Below are 21,908 nucleotides of genomic sequence, written 5' to 3'. Positions count from 1 at the left end.
CCCCAGTACTCTTTCCTGCCATGGCAGGGGTCGGACTAGATGATCTGCTCAGGTCCCTTCCGACCCTAGAAACTATGAAACTATGAATTATCTTCCATTTACAAGCATGCTAGTGTGCAGCTCCTGTTTTCAACTCATCTGGTTAATCTCTTTTTTTTTTTGTCCTGTTGAGTATTTCAGGATTAGGATGACTGAGAATGCTATGGTGCCAGAGGCAAAACCCTGTGGTCTGAACCAAGATTTTAGCATCCTCTAGATTAGCCTTCTCTGGAGCAGCCTCTATTTATTCACATTTCAGTCAATATTGGTGGCTTTATAGTCAGGACACTAGGACAGTGGAAGCGGTTGCTCAGGGAAGTCGTGGATTCTCCTTCATTGGAGGCTGGACACAGGTATCTGCCTGAGTAATGCATCCTACATTTCTGCGGAAGGAAGATAGTTGAGGTCCCTTTTAACCCTATGATTCTCTTCTCAAACCAGGTGTCACATCTAAGAATAGATTAGTGAAACTCTTAATTTCAAGCCATCTAGTCACTCTCTCTTTTTTTTTCCTGTATAGCCAAGAATATCAGGACCAACATGTTTTTAGATGGGCTTTATAGTTGCATTTTTGGTATACTTCAGTAATATGGTGATGTGACAAAAATTGCAGGACTACGCAGAAACTTTTCTGCGACTAATAAAGTCCTATGCAGCCTCAGCTCTGCTGTTAACTTTTCTAATTTCCCAGTAGAAATGGTTTCTGTCAGTTTTAATTTTAGCCAAGCTGCATGTAGGAAAGAAGTAGGGTCTGAGCAGATGGTTGCCACAAAATGAACAGCGATAAGGAATTAGTGCGCAGCTATAGGAAACTTGGTAAGTTCTACAATGCTGTATATCGAGAAACATTGGATAGCAGAGGTGTAACTAGGAAGTTTTGTGCTGTGGGTGGTGACAGTGGCTGAGTTGGCAGTGGTGTTAACTGCCAGTCTTGTGCCCCCTCTAAGCTGGTGCCCAGGGCTCATGCTACACTTGCCCACCTCTACTTATGAGTTGAATATCCCAAAGAAACCAGACTCAAGAGACCCTTGTATAGCTGAAAATAGACATACAGAATAAATCTGGACAGAATCAAATCCTAAATCACTTGAACACAAATATCCTGTCTGATCAGGAAAAGGATCAGGAAAGCTCAGTATGTGGGGTGGGAGACACATGACATACAGGTAATTAATGCTAAAGAAAAAATAATAATAAACTCATATGCCTGGATATATATAGGGCATCTGTAAAAATGGGAGATATGGCACCATTTAGTCACACAATTGTTTCTTGGAATAGTTTAGGAGGAGTTAGGAACAGCTTAGAAGCTTATATGGGGGAATGAAACTATCCACAGCTCTATTAGATAAGGTAAAGCTGTATTTGGAAGCAGATTGAAGGAACCATATGCTTCAGGGCATAAACCAGTAACTACCTGAGGTGCATCTGGAAGAAATTTCTGCTGTAAACAAGCTACTGCAGAATAATCCACTGGACAGGGGTGGGTTCTTACCTTCCTCTGAAGTGTATGGGGTGGGCAATTGCCAGAGATAAGAGACCAAACGGTACAGACGTCCAGACTGATCCAGTATGGCAAACCCTTGAGAAGGTGCTCTTAGAACAACTCTCTCTCCAAATGAGTACTGAACATTGCACCAGCGGGATGTATGAAACATTGTGCTACAAAGAAGGCTGTCGAGAAGAAGCCTAAGGCACTGTGCCTGCTGACTTATGATCATTAACAATCCCATGGTACTATACTAACAGTACTCGCATCTCTCTTTGTGAGAATGTGCTTTGGCCAAATTCCTGCGGGGAGGTTTCCCATAAATGCCTTTTTGCTTTGGAATTAATTTTCCCCCTTGGAGCACCAAAACCTGCTTGGTCCATTTGTTTTTAGAAAGTAGCTCGATGGAGCAATATTTTGGGTTTATTAGGTATTTGAACTGTTGAGTTTATTTCTTCTGGGGTGGGAGGGGGGAGGGCAGTCTACTGGTAGTTTATTGTTTCAGTTGATACTGTAATTTTGAGGATTGTTCAAGTGCCCAGAACAACCTGATACAGTTTTCATTACAGATAAAGATAATTAGAAGAATGCCTGGTAGAAGGAATGAGGACTTACTCCAGGGTGATAAATAAGAGACTGTATATGATGTGGGGTGATTTTGTTCCAGCTCGGCTACCATTATGACACAGTTCAGAGCAGCCAAACCCTGGGTAATTTTAAACCAGAATCGATAGATCCTGTGACATTACGCAGATTACTTACCTCCGTACAGGATTATGTGCCGGCTGGTTCAGGAATTTAAATCTCCTAATAAATTGTTTGAGCAAGATTTTTTCCTTAGGGAAGGGGGGGGCCTTAAACACATTGAGCAAGGAGTATTTATTCCTTTAAACCAGAAAGGGCAGAACTAGCCTTTGCCTTCTTTGTGGAAGACAGGATTTGTTTCATTACTTTTTTTTCTTTGTTTTACTCCAATTCTTTAGTTTTTATGAACCATTTGGAACCTATTGTATTTTATTAAAATCTAAAAGGCAGCAGAGAGTCTAAAGCCTCATGTGAATCAAAAAAATAAATTGCAGTATGTTCAGAAACAGAATGGCCTTGTTAAAAGAATCATTTCCTTGTGCATTTAAAAATTAAATAACAGTGCAGCAGTTACAGACTTGGCCACAAGACCCGAGTTAGAAGCAACATGTTGCTCCAGAGGAGTGGGGAATAATGTGCATCATTATGTGGGATTGTGAGTGCACCTGATGGAAAAATGTGCAAACTTGATTCTGCCTACTTATGGGAAGCATGGCAGAAGCAGCTCTGCAAATGCTGGTCCTCCACTCCAGAATGCATCTGGCACCTCCCTTGTTTGCCCAGCATTTCCAGTCCAAGAAGTTAAGATGTAACAGGGCAGATACCAAAAAAACACATGAGAATAGCACAAAAATAACGTGTGTGTGTGTGTGTGTGTGTGTGTGTGTTAATTTAGGATTGAATTGTGGGCTTTGCTTTATCTTTTTTCTTTCTGATCTGCCCCCTCCTCTCAACCTAGTGTGCCATGTTGCCATTCTCTCTGATGCATTTGGTCAGGAGAATCTGGGCGCTGTAGCAAGTGTTTGTTATGAAGACCCCAACTGGGATCAAACTGCCAAGACCTCCGTGGTGGTGCGGAGCGCTTTGCTCCAAACTCAAGCATTCCACTCCATTGGCTGCTTGTACACGCCATGGGGGTTTGCTTTGGGTTAATTCTCCCTAAGTTGAAGTGGTGGGTTTTGAAAACACCGCTTCAAAATTAAACCAAATTAACCCCCATGACTTGTACACAGGGGTCGGGGCCAATCCTTACCTGCCTTTGTGGTGGGAGGGGTGAGGGAGGGTGAGCTGTCAGCGGGTCCAGCAGTCCCTGGGCTGCATGGGGATCAGGCTCGCTGCTTTTTTTTTCCACCCCCCGCTTCCTTCTGTGGAGCCTGCTTGCACAGGCTGCTGCCAGGCTGCCTGCACAGCCCCTCAGCTGCATGGGGCCCGGAGCTTCCCTCTGCAGCTGTAAGGTAGCAAACTAAAATACCTCAGACATGTTTCATTTTGCTACAGCCCTAAAGGCATTTAATGCATAATACGCTGCCAACAGTGTAAACAGGAGTGCCATTAATGGGTAATATGCCACTAACAGTGTAAACAGCAGTGCCATTAAAACAGTGCAAAAGGGCATTGAAGCCACTTTCAAGCCAATTTTGTGGTGTGTACAAGCAGTCTGTGTCCCCTTCCCCACCCACCCCTTTGCCCTCAATTCTGCTCCTACAAATGCAGGTGTTCTCCAGTGCAGCGGTTCTCAACCTTTTTTGTACCAGGGCCCGTTTGTAAACATCAGTGGCTAGTCCCAAACCCTTAAATAGTTTAAGTAGAAAACAGCTCCTTGGTCCTGCTTGTGCCTCTGACCCACTGCCCCTGCCACCAGTATGTGAGGCTGGCAATGGGTGTGTGGGGCGGGCATGTGGGCTATGGCGGTGGGGGGGACCTGGCTCCCAGATTTGTACACCCACAGTGGGCATGAAGCTGCAGCTTGGCCAGACCAGTACAGGAAACAGCTGCCTCTGTGACCCAATGAGTGGGTCCCAGCGCAGAAGAGTGGAGCCGGGCAGCAAGATTTGTTGCCGCTATTGCCATGAACCCGGTGCCAGCTGTGGTGCCAGAAGCATGAGGAGTTACAGGTGGTTGGGAGGACCATACTGCCCTCACCTCCTCCTGCTGCCAGTTGCCTGTGCACCATGCTGTGGCTCTGCCCTGCCATGCTGTGGCTCTGCCCTGCCACCATGGCCTGACTGTTGCCACCACTGATTCCCTTCTGTGCTGCCAGCCATTCCACATCCCTTCCCTGCCACAGCCCGAGGGGAACGGCAGTGGCCAGACCCAGGCGTGGGGTAGAGCTGCGGCCCAGTGCACAAGTGGCCGACTGTGGGAGGAGGTGCGGGCAGCATGGGTCCCCACCGTTACTCATCATGCTGCTGGTGCCACAGCTGGCGTGGGATTCATGGCGATGGCAGTGGAAGGAATGTCTTGCTGCCCCTCTTCACCCTCCTGTACTGAGACCCACCCGGTTAGCCACGGAGGTGGCTCCTGCCATGATTGTCTGGTCAGGCTGCAGCTCCGTGCCTGCAGTGGGTGCACAAATTTGGGGGAGCATGAGTCCTTCCCCACCACCACAAAATTGTCTGTGCCCCCGCCACCATGTAGACTTATGTGCAGGGAGCTGCTCTCTACTTTGCCCGACTGCCATGTGCTATGTGCATGTGCGCATGCATGTGGAGCCCCCCCCCCACCTGATTGCCCTCCTCCTGCTCCCCACAACCCCAAACAGCTCCTTGCAGGCTGGAACTCTGTTAGCCTGCAAGGGGAAACCTGCACCTTCCTGCATTTTTCTGTGATAGTTTGTAACCCTTTCAAATATTGTTGTGACCCACTTTTGGGTCATGACGCATGGGTTAAGAAATGCTGCTCTAATGCTCTCTCTCAGGCATGGTAGAGTTCTCTTTTCTCAAAGCTGAAGAGTTGGGGCAGCTCCAGGTGATCTTCTTCTCTGCATCTCCGCAGGCCTGATGTAGTAGGCTAGGGACAGACATTCAAAAAGCATGAGCCTGAATTGATTAAATCTTTGCAGGTTAGTCTAACCTGGCTAGGCTAAACCAGTTTGTAACTCTGTAGACATCCCCTCTGGACTGAAGAAATGCAGGTACATGCCTGCAGTGGCTCAGGCTAGAAGCCAGAGGGGCACTACAGCAGCCTTCCCTTCCCTTCCATAATGCTGATATAAAGGGGGGTATTGGCTAAGCCCCAGAAGGATGTTCTGATAGGGAGCACCCCCTCTTGCTGTTGATAGCATAGCATTGAGTTACACAGCAGGGAGTTGTTCATATTTATCAGCTCAAACCAAACAACAGCCTTCAAGCTCTTCTTAAACAACTTTTTCCAAGGAAGGAATGGAAGGACATTACCAGCTACCTGTTGATTAGCTCCGAAAAGCCCTGAGCCGATACTGTCCTGTCTGCCTTTGCCCCGTCTCCCACAGTACAGACCGTCACCAGCATGTGGTATGCTAGCTAGTGCTGAGAGGTGTCTATGTAACGCAGAGGGGAGGGGGAATCCTTGTTTGAGCAGGGAATGGTGAGGGGAAGGGGGAGGAGCAGGAGTGAGCCAGGTAGACACTGTTGTACGTGCAGTCTCTGCCAGAGATCCGGCCAGGGAGCAGAGGGGAGGGGTCAACCCTGCTGGACTGGAGCAGAGATCAGAGCGCCACCCAGAACTGCAAAGCATCTGAGATTCTGGGGGACTGATTTAATTTAAGCTAGGAAGGGGTCTGGGACACACATTGCATAAACCAGTTTGACCCAAATCAGTTAAGTCTGATACTATATTCAACCAGGTTTATCTCAGACCAGTTTCAGCCATTTTCAAACTGGTTTATGTGCATCAAACATCTGTTCTGTTACAGGTTTAAACCAGTTTCTGATCACTTAAACCAGTTTGTGTGTAATGTTTGTCCCTAGCTGTAGAGATATATTGTGGAGGGCAGAGTGGTCAAGGCATTTTTCACAGGATAGGAGGAGACAGGAGTAAGTGAAGGCCCACCTCTGCTGCTAGACTGCCACGCATTAAGGTCAGATGCTTCCCCCCCGCCCCATCTATAAATGAGGTCTGACCCCCAAGGGGCAAAACCTCAGGGAGGGGAGAATTTTGTCTGCCTTTGTGGCAAAGTGGGGCTCCCCACCTAGCCACAGTGGTAGGTTCCCCACTTGCCTTTTGGGCACACCACCCACCTGACTCACCTGCCACACATTGTTGGTAATTAATGATGATAATTAAGGCAGGAGGCTGCCCATTTTATGCCCCGGTGCCAGGGGGCGCTATCTGTGGCTCCATACCTTCCCTACACTGTAGCCCATGCCTCGCAGATGGCATCCAAATGACAATATATTCCCAGCCTACAGTCAGAACAAGCTTAGGCCTCTTTGTCAGGCCTCAGACGCACACACTCATACCGCCCTCCTCTCACTAGGGCCTCACACACTGCACCCTCTCTCGCAGGGCCTCTTTCTCATGTGGACAACTTATACTGCTTTGCTCCCTCTTGGAGTGGGCCCCTTAGGCCATAGGCTTTACCTAGTTCATACCTTGGGTGGTAGACATACCATCTTTTGGGCCTCTCCCACAACCCTCACCAGGGTAGTCGCCAGCCAATTACCCAACCAAATCTGAGCTTGCTCTAGTCCCTTCCAGGGACAATCTATACATATAAACATACTGGGCTCTCAGCCCTTTGGGTTTTCCTTCCCCACTACTGGGGCTCTTTATCTCTGTCCCTTTCTGAGGCCACCCCCCACCCAGGCAGTCTCATCCCTTCACTCAGGGCTCCACACCACCCCCTTCACTTGGGGCTACCCCCTCACTGGGGCTCCACACCACCTTCTCACTAGGGGCCACAGGGCTTTGCTTCCCATGGGCTCAGGTGGTCTAAGCTGTCCCTGACCCCCACTCTCCCCCCTCAGGGTCTTTCACCCCACAGGGCTCATGTGGCCATAGCCATGCCTGGCCCCAACTGCCTCCAGTGTCATACAACCCACCTGAACATGAGGGCTAGGTTTAAGGCGCCCCTACCCACATTTCACCAGGGTGGTAACTGGCCTGGGATTTCCTGGGGGTTCCTATGCCACTGAAAGCCCTATCAGGCCACCCACTCCTGGCAGGGTGCGGTTTTAGGTCATGCCCAGGATCAGAAGCCTCTAATCCATCCCTTACAGCTCCTCCCTTGCCTCCAAGTTGTTCTACAGCCAGGCAATGTTGCTACTTTCCAAGCCAGTAGGGAACTGAGCTATTTATATAGGCAGCCAGGGATCTAAGATGGCTGCCTCAATCAAGCACCTGCTGGCTGCTTGGCTCTGGGTCTTAAAGTGGCAGGCACCAACAGTGCCCTGCCACACACCTCCCCTCTTAAAATGGTAACCAGGGGGAGGTTTCCCCTGCTGCTCCTCCAAAGCAGACTCCCCTTGGAGCCTGTGAGAGCACACAAGTAGCAAGCACCTCCAAAGGTGCTCCACCACACACCTCCTCCCTTGGAATGAGATCTGGGAGGCTTTGCTTGGCTGCCTTCCCTGCTGGGCTCTGCCCCAGCCTACAGCAGCCCCTGCCACATGGCGAGCACCTCAAAGGTGCTCTGTCACAGCCTTCTGTAACAGCCTGGAGTGGCTGCTCTTCTCCAGGCAGTGGGGATATTGGGAAGGAAGCCAGTGATAGAGAGGAATTCCTTTAGATGGGATGAAAATCTGACAGGAATCAGGAGCTACTGGATTATGTCCAGAAGGAGCCCAGATGCTGGGGTGTGCAAAGAAGTCTGTATTCAATTTGAATTCAGATTCAGCCTAATTTGGGGGACAGTGATTTGATTTGTTAATTTGGATCACTGTCCAAATTCAATTCAGCCAAATCCAAATATTAAGATTAGATGCTGACTGGGAAAATCAGCGATTCAGCCATAGACACAGCTTTAAAAGTTTTTTTCTTCATACCTCGAGGTACCAGGTGTGGCTCGTGAAGGCTGAGATAGTGGGGTGGATGGAGTGTTCCACAGGAGTGTAGGGGGGCCCCCACATGCTCGGTGGTGGACCACCCCTCTGCACCCTCCCAGCTCAGTGATTGGCCACGGGGGGACCTTGGGTGTCCCCCCCAGACCCAGGAGGCACCAGTTGCTGAGCTGGGGTGGAGGGGAGTCCCCCGTGCACTCTGCAGTCCTCTTCTGGTCCACTTCCAGGTCCGCCGCCAGGCACGCTCGGGACCACCCCCGCCCACTGTGCTCCTCTGGGACGCTCCACCTGCCCCACCATCTCAGCGTTCACGAGCCACCTGGTACCTTGAGGTATGTAGAAAAACTTTTAGAGCTGTGTCTATGTCCGAATCACTGAATCTCTCCACATTGATTCGGAGGTTTCTGATTCAATTCAGAGATATTAAAGAGTCTCCTGATTCAATTTGGATTCGGAGATTTAGCCGCTGAATTGGGCTGAATCTCCGTTGAATTGAATTAGCGATTGAAGCTTCGCACAGCCCTACCAGATTCTGTTATTTCCTCTGCCATGATAAAACTTTGCAGTATGTGTGCTTCAAAGAAGGACTTACATGTCCTTCCAGGAAGCTCTGTGCAGCAGCCCATAGGAATTAATCCAGTGCAGGATCCAGCAGGGCGTCTGCAATGTCCTGGTGCGTCCTATACAACCATGATTACTGGAAAGAATTAGTACTGACATGGACAGGAGAATGAAAGGTTTTAAGTAGGATCAGGAGTCCGGGAGACATTTCCAAGAAGAGAACATCCCTTTTGTTCTAGTCTTTCTGACTCTTTTTCTCCTCCTCAGCTGTACTCCAAACTGGATTTGTTCTTAAATAAAGCAGTTGGATCCTCAGACATCAACAGTGTCAGCTTTCAAGCTTGCTCTGTACTCCAAGCACAATGAGAAAACTGCAGTGAGTTCAAGAGCTTGCAATTACATACTGAGCCAAAAAGGGCTTGGAAAGTGGAGATTAATCTATAGCAAAGGGCTCTCTTAAGTCCTGGAGGCATCAGAAATATGAATTAGGCATACGAACTGCTGTCTCATCAGAATTACTTTATAGCTGGGCAAACTGGCTGGCTTTCTCCAGGCGGGGAATCAGCACACCAGTTGTTTAGGCTTGCTTGTCTCACTGTTTTATAACTCTGTGCCGTCATCATTCTTTTCTTTGAATTCTTGCACCATGTGCTTTAGTCACAGCTGAGTGCCATGCATCTATGTTTGCTCCATGACTGGGATCTGTCACAAAAGGAGCTATTTTTAGCAGGAGCTGAATTACATCTATTCTTAGCAGCGTCACTGGAAATTCTTACTATTTTCCTTTTATCTTCTGAAGGTTTTTAGTTTTCTCCCCCATGATGCCCTCCAACAAAGATATTAGAAATGCATCACTGTTTCCAGGGAGGAAACATTTGTTGGGTTATGCTGACAAGCTTTTATTTTATTCCTCTCATCTTTTTTTTGAGGATTTAAAAATGGCCACAGAGTAAATTCAAGGACTTGTCCAAATACCTATATAAATCTAGATTCCATAGTTTCTGAAAATGAATGTAGCCAAGGCTTTTCTTAGAAAATGATTATTGGTGAATTCAGTTTGTTTCATTTTTTTATATACAGGTTTCCCTCTCCAAATGCTGGGGTTAGGTTCCTGAAAGTTCCCGTGGTTAACAAAACTGTGGCTGGCAAGACTAAAGGCTTATGGGAAAAATGGCAGGTGGCAGGCTGATGTGCAGCCATGCAAAACCATGGTTACTCAAAACTATACCATGGTAGCCAAAATGGTACATAGAATATTAAGCATGGATACTCAAAACTGTGGTTGGCAAAATCGTGGCTGGTGAGGGAAACCTGTACAATGATCCCAAAATGTCATTAACTAAGCTATGGACTTGATTCTGGAAGAAGCTGCATAGTTGTAAGTGCAAAGCGGATCCCTGCACTCAAGCAGTTACAATCGAATTGGAAAGGATAGATAATGGGGAAGTGGACAAAGACGAATTGCCTAAACTCGTATAGGATGTTAACATCAGGAAGAATACCCAGGCCTCCCCTAATCTAGGCCATTGTTTCTTCATTTAGCCTTTTCTGTCTCGCTTCATTTTTTTTCTCCCAATTTTGGATCCAAGTGATAGGAAAAAAAGTGTCATGCCCAGAAATGGGCAGTTTATCCTTTGGGAAAGGTTAGATTTCCGCCTTCTAAAGGAAGCTAAAGCATGTTCTTCTCAGTCTCTGAATCATTTTGTCAAAATGGTTCTTCAGGTGATTTTTTTCAGACTTCTAAAATGTATTTTAGACATGGGACACATTTCTTTCCTGAATTAAGGTCTGCTTGCCCCCAGACAGGGGTACAGGTGTCAGATAATTGTTTATGGCACTATAATTCACTGTACCTTTAGTTCCATCTAGCCCATAGAGCTTTAATTTGTGCTAGTTGACAGTAGTTTTCACCAGCACATGCTAGGGCATGGTGGTTGTTAGCTACAGTCCAATCAATCACCAACACCTCCCCACATTGGGGATAGCGGTATGTGGTGGAATGGGAGTCAATGATGACAGCTTTATCTCTGCAAGAATGCTCAGCTGCTCCCTTCACACCCAATATTTTCTTTCTTGACTCTGTCCAGCTAAATCCTATTTATAACGGAATCTGTCTTTGGAGAGCAGGCATGTGAAACATAGAGCCTATAAACCTTTCCAAGACATATAGAATAAATGATTGGATGGGCTAGCATAAAGCCTTTATTGCCCACTGGTATATAGGCCTACGCAATGAAGAGATGAGATTGGTAGAAAAATAATTTTTCTTGTTCAAGTTTTGAAGAATTGAAAATAGACAAGGCTACAAAAAAATCTTACTGAAAAATAGCTGACAGTGTAGTTTTCTAGTTGGCAACATGAACAAATCCAAATTACATTTCTTAAATTCTCATTTCTGTGTCCCTCCTTATTGTTATTCTCTTTTCTGTAGTAGAAATATATAATCCTCAATTCAGTTAGAATTGAGATGAAAACATATATTTTCTATTGTTGTTTATCAGATCTCAGAGGCAGAACAGTAAAACTGATTGTGTTTCTTTTTGCCATTGCATTCCTATTAAAGTAATTCCTGAGGAGGGAGAACATGATGGTAAATCACATTTAACCATTTTCCAGCAAGGGATAATTAGCTGACAAAACAAAATGGTTAGGTAAAAATGATATTATGCTTCTGTTACATCACCAGGCATCCATTAGTGCTTTATTTCTGCTCACATTGATGCTGTACACCGATGGCATAAATTGGCATAATATCAGCTAAGGATCCAGCCCACAGTGTGAAAGAGGAAAGCTTAGCTGGAGATTGGAGCTATGTCTTCCAGAGGAGGTAAATAACCATTTGGCATTTTAATGTGTTTAAAACTGAACAAGATGTTCACATCCTTGGAGTCAGAGGTGATTTTATCAAAGAATCTCTCTAGGCTACCTCTAAGTACAATGCTTCCTACCTACTTAGTGGCGGCATATGTTTTCTGATAATTTCTTAGCTTTTATTTTTAGAGCTCCACAAAAATCAACTGGCCTCTAATAATTCATCCATGAAGACAGGAGAACAAATGTTGAAATCACTATGCAGTTCAACAATTAGCCCATAACCATAGCATCTTGGTCTTGTCAGATCTCCCTGGCTTTTTGTCTTAGTGTATCACTGAAAATACCCTTCCCTGCCTCAGTAAAATCAGGTGCTACCAAAGCAGGTAAAAAAAAGGAAGAAGTATTTTTCATGCTGAATTATGGTGGGACTGTAAGTAGGATATGGCTAAGTGAGGCTCCTGCCCTGGGGCCTGGTTACCTGGGCTAGGTGAACCTAAACTAGGATCAGCTGAACCCTAGCTCCTTTCCACTTGGGTCTGCTTTGAAATAAGTCCTCCAGCACCTGAACCTTGCTGCACAATTTACTGGTCTCTAATCCCTGAGCAGCTCCCTGGCATCCCTGATTGTACACCCAGCCCCTTGACTTGGCTTGCTTCCTGAGCCCTGATTCTGGTTAGTCCCCTGGCTTGGTATTTAGTTCCTGACTCTTAGCTTCTGACTCCCACGCCTGCAACCCCTGCTTGCACTTCTGGCTCTACCCACTAGGCTGGATGCTCCAGTGGACCATGACAGGGACCAGTCTACCAATATCCTGTTAGACACAATCTACTGTTGGAGAGAACTGGCCATATTTGCTTAGTCAAAAACTTAATTTCTATGGAAGAAAAAAATTCATCCTTAGACAATAGGCACATTTCCTTGCCTATGTTTGCTAAATGCTGCTACCTCTCATTTCTACACTCCTCCTGGATAAGCTGCCATCAAAAAAGCCCTCATCTCTCTTCGTTTGTGTAGCACCTACTACACTGGGCCTCTAACTCTGATGGGGCCTTTTGGGCTTTCCACATGGCTTGAATTTCATTTAAGAAAAGCATTCAGTCTATCAGAAAATTTTGATATCTTTATACATTCATTGAAATAAAGTTTCTAGACCATGATCCTTACTTCCAGGATAAGACCTTGCTGGGACGGGATGGCCTACATCTCTCTCCAAAAGGTAAGAGTCTGTTCTCTTACAGGTTGGCAGATCTCCTACGAAGAGCTTTAAACTAGCTTCACTGGGGGACGGAGATGCCAAGGTCAGGATGAGATTGGCTAGGACAAGCCATAAACCTCATGCTGGAAATGACCGGGTAAGTACTAAGGGGCCCACTAAAAATCAGGATAGGGGAATACTAAGGGCACCTATCGGGGGACTTAGGTGTCTCTATACTAATGCTAAAAGTATGGGAAACAAGCAGGAGGAACTTGCACTCCTGCTTACAAACAAAAACCTCGACCTGGTTGGTCTAACAGAAACCTGGTGGGACCCTACCCATGACTGGGCAGTGGGCATTGAAGGCTACAGGCTATACAGGCAGGATAGATTGGGGAAAAAGGGAGGGGGGCTTTGCTCTATATGTTAAAGAACATTATACATCCTCTGTAATAAAGATGGGGCAGAGGTTGGGCAAATTGAAGTCCTATGTGTCAGATTACAAGGGGGTAGGGGTAAAAGGGACTTGGTAGTGGGGGTTTACTACAGACCCCTACACCGGGGGAAGAGTTAGACCTAGAATTCTCAAAACAGCTCTCAAGGGCAGCACGCTCAAAAGACCTAGTTGTCATAGGTGACCTAAATTACCAGGACATCTGCTGGGAGGAGCAGTCGGCCAGGTCTGCCCGTTCACGTAGGTTGTTAACCTGCATACAGGACCTGCACCTAACACAGGAGGTATGCAGTCCCACTTGGGGAGATGCTTTACTTGACTTGGTGCTGGCCTCAGAGGAGGACTTGGTGGGGGAGCTATAGGTACAAGATAACCTGGGGGATAGTGACCACTAGTTGATAGGGTTCACTATCCGGTGTAAGGAGGGAAAGACAAATAGTAGGGCATTAGTGCTAGATTTCCGGAAGGCCAACTTCAATGAGCTCAGGAGACTGGTTAGGGTGGGATTGAGGGGTAATCACATCTGTGAAATGGGGGTCCAAGAAGGGTGGGAGTTCCTCAAGGGACTGATGCTACAGGCATGGAAGGACACCATCGCAGTACATGCAAAGGGAGGCAAAAGAGCCAAACAACCTTCTTGGCTGAGCAGGGAAATCCAGGGGAGCATTCAGAGATAAAAAGAGGCCTACAGGCTGTGGAAGCAGGGGCAGCCACCAAGGAGTATACCTACTTGGCTTGCACTTGCAGGGAAGCAGTGAGAAAGGCCAAAGCAAATACAGAACTCAAGTTGGCAACAAATATTAAGGATAACAAGAAGTCCTTCTTTAAGTACATAGGGAGCAGGCAGAAGACGTAGGGTAATGTAGGGCTGCTACAGAATGGATTGGGGCAACTCGTAGCTGATAGGATGGAAAAGCAGAGCTCTTAAATAATTTCTTTGCTTCTGTTTTCCTGGTCACAAATACAAATGCACCTCCCAATGAGTCTTTAGTCTGGTGTGAGAGTAGTATCAAACCACCAACAGTTAGCACTGACCTAGTGAAGGGGCAATTGGAAGGGTTGGACGTATTTAAGTCATCGGGCCCCGACAATCTTCACCCAAGGGTACTAAAGGAATTGGCCAATGACATAGCAGAACCACTAGCAGCGCAGCTGTTTGAGTGCTCATGGCACTTGGGACAGGTCCCAGAGGACTGGAAAAGGGCTAGTGTGGTCTCTATCTTCAAGAAGGGGAGGAAGGAGGACCCAGGTAATTACAGGCCAGTTAGCTTTAACTCTATTCTTGGCAAGACCTTAGAAAAAATCATAAAGGATCACATTTGCAGGGGGCCAGTGGGTAACACAATGGTGAGGGGCAACTAGCATGGGTTCATAGCAGGCAGATCCTGCCTGACTAACCTGGTCTCTTTTTATGACCAGGTCACAAAGTGCCTAGATGCAGGGGTGGAAGTAGATATTATTTACCTGGATTTTAAAAAGGCTTTTGACACAGTGTCACACCCAATTCTTATGAGTAAAGTGAGTAGCTATGTTGTGGATTTTTTCACAGTAAGGTGTGTGAAAAACCTTTCACAAAAAGGTTTATGAGATGCACCCAGAGAGTGGTAGTGGATGGAGTGGGACTGAGGGGGTTCTCCCTGGTTTCTCCCTGGAGGGATGTGGGCAGTGGTGTCTCCCAAGGCTCTGTCCTTGGACCAGTACTGTTTAATTTCTTCATCAGCGATTTGGATGAAGGTGTTGAAAGCACCTTGTCCAAATTCACAGATGACACTAAACTATGGGGCATAGTAAACACACTGGAGGGCAGGGAATGAATTCAGGCAGATTTGGACAGACTGGGGAAGTGGGCAGAGCAGAATAGGATGCAGTTCAACAACGATAAATGCAAGATGTTGCACCTGGGGAGAAAGACCCTCCAACACACCTGTAGACTGGGGGGTACCATTCTGAGTACCACAACAGCGGAAAGAGTCCTGGTTGATGCAAAAATGAACATGAGTCACCAGTGTGACTAGGCAATAAGCAAGGCTAACCGTACTCTTTCTTGCATCAGCAGAAGCATCATGAGCAGGTCTAGGGAAGTGATAATTCCCCTCTATGCAGCATTGGCGAGGCTGCAGATGGAGTACCGCAACCAGTTTTGGGCACCGCACTTCAAGAGGGAAGTGGATAACCTTGAGAGAGTTCAGAGAAGGGCTCGTATAGTTGAGGGCCTGCAGGTAAGACCCTATGAAGACAGACTGAGGGATCTGAATCTCTTCAGCCTCCCCAAGAGAAGGCTGAGACGTGATCTTGTGGTGCCTACAAACTCATCATGGGGGGCCAGCAAGGAATAGGGGACACTCTGTTTGCCAGGGTGCAAACTCAGGGTTACCAGAAATAGTGGCCACAAACTGAAGGAGAACAGATTTAGATTGGACATAAGAAAGAAATTCTTTATGGTAAGGGTCATCAAAATATGGAATGGGCTCCCAAAGGAGGTGGTGCTTTCTCCTACCCTGCAGTTATTCAAGAGGAGATGAGACAGGCATCTGGCTGGGGTTACCTAACCCCAGCTCTCTTTCCTGCCTGGAGCAGGAGGTCAGACCTGATGATCTACCAGGTCCCTTCTGACCCTAGAAATCTATGAAATCTATGAAAAATATGTTATAGTAGATGTTTGACTTTTAATATATGATCTGGATGTTTTGGGGTTCCAAGATGGCAACCTCCCCTCCCCCCCACACCAAAGGAGTACTTCTGGGGGCAAGCAGAGGGACTTTGGGGGCAAAGGTCAGGGTTTAGGGGGCAGGACATTTGGTCCCAAGATGGCTACCAGGGAGTGGGCACCTGTCAAGGAGTGGTGCTACCCTTGTGGCCCCCAACAGCTCACTAAAACTAATTAAGCGGCCCTCCAGCCGACCCATAGTAGATAGGATGTTGAAGGATAAGTGTATGTGTTTTGCAGTTTCCTGTAGCTAGTTTATATTGTTCTTTCCTTTCGTACAATCTTGTTAAGCCTTCAGGGTGGGATATGCAAATAAATTATTCTTTTTCTTGCCTGCCACCTCTAGGACCTTTTGCACTCATTTATAAGGGAATTAATAAAGGAAGTAAAGATCCTCTCCTGGAAATCACACTATGACAGTTCTGTTGATAAGAAGGGATTTGTATCTCTGCTCAGCCATGAAAAGCTACAAAGCTAAAGTAGGGATGAAGACAGTGTTACCTCCTGTAATAATCCAATTAAACAAAGCTTTTCAGATTCACATTTAAAATCTACATAAACAGTTCATGTGATCCATAGGTAATACTTCATATGCATGATGTTTAATGTGTTGATTTTTAGCTGTGGACTCTGACAGTTCAGGTCCCTGAACAGCATGCCAGACCAACCGGCAGGAAACCAAGATTTCCAGCAGAAATCTGCCTGTGCTTCACCAAGATTTCATCAGACCTGATGCGTTTCTGTGAAACATTCAATTTGGAAGGGTTACATTTTCTGTCAGAAACCCATTTCCTCAGAAAAATTTCCAATTAGTTCTAATTACTAAATGTAATTTGGAGTTATTTGCACTGCAAATGGTTTACTGAGTTGTCTTTTTCTTGATTCTTTTATCTGCCCACACTCTGAAGTGTGTAGGCATCCACCAGTTCCTGCCATTTATTCTGGTCTTGTGCTGTCTGCTCAGGCTTTTGAGTGTCATATTGATGAACTGGGCTTCTTTCTCTATTGCTCTATGTCATTTTCTCTAATGCCCATGTTATAAGTTGACATAGCAATCATGTCAGTGGCACTCTTCAAATGTGTCCTAAATTTGTCCATTGTTGTCTTCTTGCCATATTTAATGTGTTCAGTTGGTTTGCTGTACTTAGAATTTCTGATGTTGTCAGAAACTTAATTCTGAATTCATCTTCCTACCAATTCCTGTTGTAGATGTTCATGATTCTGCTATATAAAAAAGAACAGACATAATGCCAGTGCTGAAAATTCTTATTTCTGTGCCTGTGCTGATCACGTTGCTTTTCCAAATATTTTCAAGTTAGAGAAGGTTTTCATCTCTCTTCTAAAGGTAAGAGTCTGTTCTCTTACAGGTTGGCTGATCTCCTCTGAAGGGCTTTAAACTAGGTTCACTGGGGGACAGGGAAGCAGAGGATAAGGAGAACCTAGGATCAGTGAGCCACGAGCAATGCACTAGATCAACTCAGGTAAGCACGAAGATAAGTACTAAGGGGCCCGACAGACATCAGGACAGGGGGTTACCAAGGGCACCCATTGTGAGGCTTAAATGTTTCCGTACTAATGCTAGGACCCTGGGGAACAAGCAGGAGGAACTTGCACTCCTGCTTGCAAGCAACAACTTCCGCTTAGTTGGACTAACTGAAACCTGGTGGGACCCTACTCATGATTGGGCAGTAGGCATTGAGGATTATAGGTTGTACAGATGGGATGGGGTGGGGAAAAAAGTGTGGGGGATGTTGTTCTCTAGGTTAAAGAATAATATACATCCTCTACAATCAAGATGGGATCAGAGGAGGGCCAAACCGAGGTATTGTGGGTCAGGATACATGGGAGTTTGGGGGAAAGGGACTTGGTAGTGGGAGTCTACTATAGACCACTACATCAGAAGGATGAGCTAGACCTTGAATTCTCTGGGCAGCTCTCAGAGGCTGTACAGATATGGTTGTCATGGGTGACCTAAACTACCCTGACATCTGGGAGGAGCAGTCAACCAAATCTAACCACTCATGTAGGTTCTTAACGTGCATATAGGACTTGCACCTAGTGCAGGAAGTATACGATCCTCCTAGGAAAAATGCCTTGCTGGACTTGGTGTTAGCTACAGGGGATGACCTGGTGGGGAATCTGCAGGTACAAGGTAACCTAGAGCAGTGCTTCTCAAACTATCTGATGTGGTGGACTGGCAATTTTATTTCCAGTGGGCCAAGGACCGGTGCCTGGTTCAGCCAGTGGCAGTAACTGTGTGTAACAGCACTACACAAATGCGTACTGGCTGTTTCTTTCTCTTTCTTCACCTCGTACAATGCGACGTCACCTGGAGTGTTGGAACGTACAAACTGTGGCGCTATGACATACCAGTGTTATGCTTCTGAAAATATATTTCTTTCTTTCCTGCCAACTCTCTGCGGACCAGCGACTGGTGGCTTGCAGACTGGCACTGGTCTGCAGGCCTCCACTTTGAGAAGCACTGACCTAGGGGATAGTGACCATCAATTGATTGAATTTGCTATCTGGTGAAGGGTGGATAAGCTAACCAGCAGGGCTGAAGTGCTAGACTCCAGAAAGGCTAACTTCAGTGTGCTCAGGAGATTAGCTAGTAAGGCATTAAAGCTCAAAACCATTGGCAAAATGGGAGTCCAGGAAGGGTGGTTGTTCCTCAAAGGAGTGAGCCTACAGGCACAGAAGACAATCCCATTGAGCATAAAAGGGGGAAAGGGGCCAAGAAGCCCTCTTGGCTAAACAGGGAAGTCCAGGAAAGCTTAAGAACAAAGAAGGAGGTATACAGGCTGTGGAATCAGGGGGTAGCTACCAAGGAGGAGAATGGCTCACGCTTGCAGGGAATCAATTAGGAAAGCCAAAGCAGCATTATGTCTCAGGCTGGTGACAAAAATTAAGTACAATAAAAAGTCCTTCTTCAGCTATATAGGGAGCAAAAGGAAGGTGCAGGGTAGCATGGGACCCCTACAGGACAAACTAGGGCAATTGGTGACAGAGAGAGGGGACAAAGCTGAGCTCTTTGCATCTGTATTCCTAGACGCAGACCAAGACAAATCTTCCAATTGGATCATAGACAGACACAGGAGGGACACCAGCCCACCAACTGTTAGCACAGCCTTAGTGAAGGGGCACTTGGAGGGGTTGGATGTGTTCAAATCATCAGGGCCGGATGAACTTCAACCAAGGGTGCTTGAGGAATTGGCCAGTGTCATAGCAGAGCCACTGGCATGACTGTTCGAGTACTCATGGTGCTCCAGGCAGGTCCCAGAGGACTGGAAAAGGGCCAGTGTGGTCCCTATTTCCAAGAAGAGGAGGAAGGAGGAACTGGGAAACTATAGGCCAGTTAGTCTCACCTCTAGCCTGCCTAACTAACCTGGTTTCTTTTTATGACCAGGTCACAAAAATGCTTAGACGTAGAAGTCGAGGTAGATGTCATCTACCTGGCTTTAAGAAGGCCTTTGATATGGTATCTCATTCTGTTGTCATAAATAAACTTATCGGCTGTGATGTAGATGATTAGATTATATGGTCAGGTGGTGGCAAATTGTCCTAGGGGTCGCACCCAGAGAGTGGCGGTGGATGGGTCGATATCGACCTGGCAAGATGTAGGTAGTGGACAGTGTTCCCTCTAAGCTGCATGCATGCACGACCACACACAAGTAAAAGACTTGTCGCACACCAACTTTTTAAGGCCAAGCACCCGCCGGGATAGGAGCTGGGCTGTGGCATGGGACACTTACTGAAGGTAAGCTCCTCCCTGAGGTGAGGCGAGGCCAGGTGAAGTGAAGTGAGGCAGGGGCAGGCTCTGCCGCTCTGGGGAACTGCTCTGCTCCCCGGCATCACTTGGTGAGTGAGGAGGCACATGGCATCAGGGCTGGGGAGTGGAGCAGTTCCCCGGAGCCGGCACAGCCCACACCAGCTCCCAGCTCCAGCCTTCATCCCTGCCTTGCCTCACTTCGGGGAGGAGCCACTTCCTGCCGTGCGTGAGTCTCTGCTGGCTCCGGCGAACTGCTGCACTTACCAGCCCTGATGCCATGTGCCTCCTCTCTCCCCGAGGCAGAGCTTCACGTGGGGCAGGCAGCGGCTCCTCCCCAAGGTGAGGCAAGGCAGGGATGGAGGCTAGGGCTGGGACTGGGGCTGGCACGGGCTCTGCCAGCTCCCCAGAACTTCTCAGTTCCCCAGCCCTGACACCATGTGCCTCCTCACTCTCCAAGGCGATGCAGGGGAGCAGAGCAGTTTTCTGGAGTCGGTGCAGCCTGCACCAGGCCCCAGGCCCTGGCCCCCAGGCTCCATCCCCATCCCCCTCCCCATCCCGATCCCCATCCCCACTGCCTGCCCCAGGTGAGCAGTGAGGAGCTTACCTTTGGTAAGTGTCCTACGGCAGCCCTGGTGCCTCTCTTTCAGTTCTATCGATTGATGGCTGGGCCACAGCACTCCACTGTGCTGCTCTGGGCAGCAGTCAGCATGGAGAAGGGTGGTAGCCGAACCCTGCCCGCTCCCACCTGGACACTTACTTTGGGACACTTACTGGTGGACTGTGCCACACCGAAAGGGGGAGGTGGGACCGAAGCAGCTTGCTCATGGACCAAAGCAGCGCAGTCACGGACCAAAGCAGCATGCTCATGGACCGCTACTCTTTAGAAGGAACGTAGGTAGTAGAGTCCCGCAAGGCTTTGTCCTTCGACTGGTGCTATCCAATGTCTTCTTCAGTGACTTGGATGCTGGCATGGAGAGCATCCCGTCCAAGTTTGCAGATGATACCAAATTATGAGGCAAAGTTAACACACCAGATGGCAGGGAACAGATCCAGGTGGATCTGGACAGGTTGGAAAAATGGGTAGAACAAAATAGGATGCAATTCAACAAAGACAAGTACAAAGTGCTGCACCTGGGCAAAAAGAACCACCAACACACTTACAGGCTGGGGGATGACCTCAGCAGCACAGCAGCAGAAAGGGATCTTGGAGTCATTGTTGACATGAAAATGAACGTGAGTCGTCAATGGGACAAAGTGATCAACAAGGCTAACCGCACTTTATCATGCATTAGCAGATGCATGATGAACATGTCTAGGGAGGTGATGCTTCCCAATATGCGGCACTGGTCAGGCTGCAGTTGGAGTACTGCATCCAGTTTTTGGTGCCACACTTCAAGAGAGATGCGAACAATCTTGAGAGGGTCAGAGGCCTGCAGGCAAGGCTGTACGAGGAGAGACTGAGGGACCTATGTCTCTTCAGCCTTCACAAGAGAAAGCTGAGAAGTGATCTCGTGGCTGCATATAAATTCATCAGGGGAGGGCTGCAGGGAATAGGAGATGCTCTATTTACTAGGGCACCCAATAGAGTAACTAGGAACAATGACACAGATTGACGGAGAGCAGATTTAGGTTGGACATTAGAAAGAACTTCTTCACAGTGAGGGTTGCTGGAATCTGGAATGGGCTCCCAAGGGAGGTGGTGCTCGCCCCTACCCTGGGGGTCTTCAAGAGGAGACTGGACAAGCACCTAGCTGGGTCATCTGACCCCACGTCTCTTTCCTGCCCAGGGCAGAGGGTCGGACTCAATGACCTACTGAAGTCCCTTCCTCACCATAATATCTATGAATCTATAAGATTGTTTGCTGTTTAACGTCTATCAAGATATCTTCATCAATAGCATCTTGCTGCCTATACATAAACAATTTTCTTCTTCTAATGTGTCTCTGTTTATCATGATAATTCAGGGACATTACTAACCATATATTTTGTCTTTCACATACCGATTAACAAGCCAGCTTGTTTTGCTGTGAGTGGTGTTGGGTTATTTCTTCCATTGAGACAGCTTGAACTGAGCAGGACAATGTCATCAACAAAATCATGGTTATCCTTTGTCTGTGCAGTTCCTCATTTGTCTTATGTTGTTACTTCCCAATACTTGAGCCAATGATCCATATTTCAGTTCTCACTGGAATTCAGTTCTGACTCCATTTTCTGGATGCGTTTCATAGTTTCTAGGGTTGGAAGGGACCCGAGCAGATCATCAAGTCCGACCCCCTGCCATGGCAGGAAAGAGTACTGGGGTCAAACGACCCCAGCA

The sequence above is a fragment of the Crocodylus porosus genome, unplaced genomic scaffold (genome assembly GCF_001723895.1).
Source record: "Crocodylus porosus isolate Cpor-Errol unplaced genomic scaffold, CroPor_comp1, whole genome shotgun sequence".
NCBI classification, from domain to species: Eukaryota; Metazoa; Chordata; order Crocodylia; family Crocodylidae; genus Crocodylus; species Crocodylus porosus.
Note: the sequence above shows the minus strand (reverse complement) of the source record.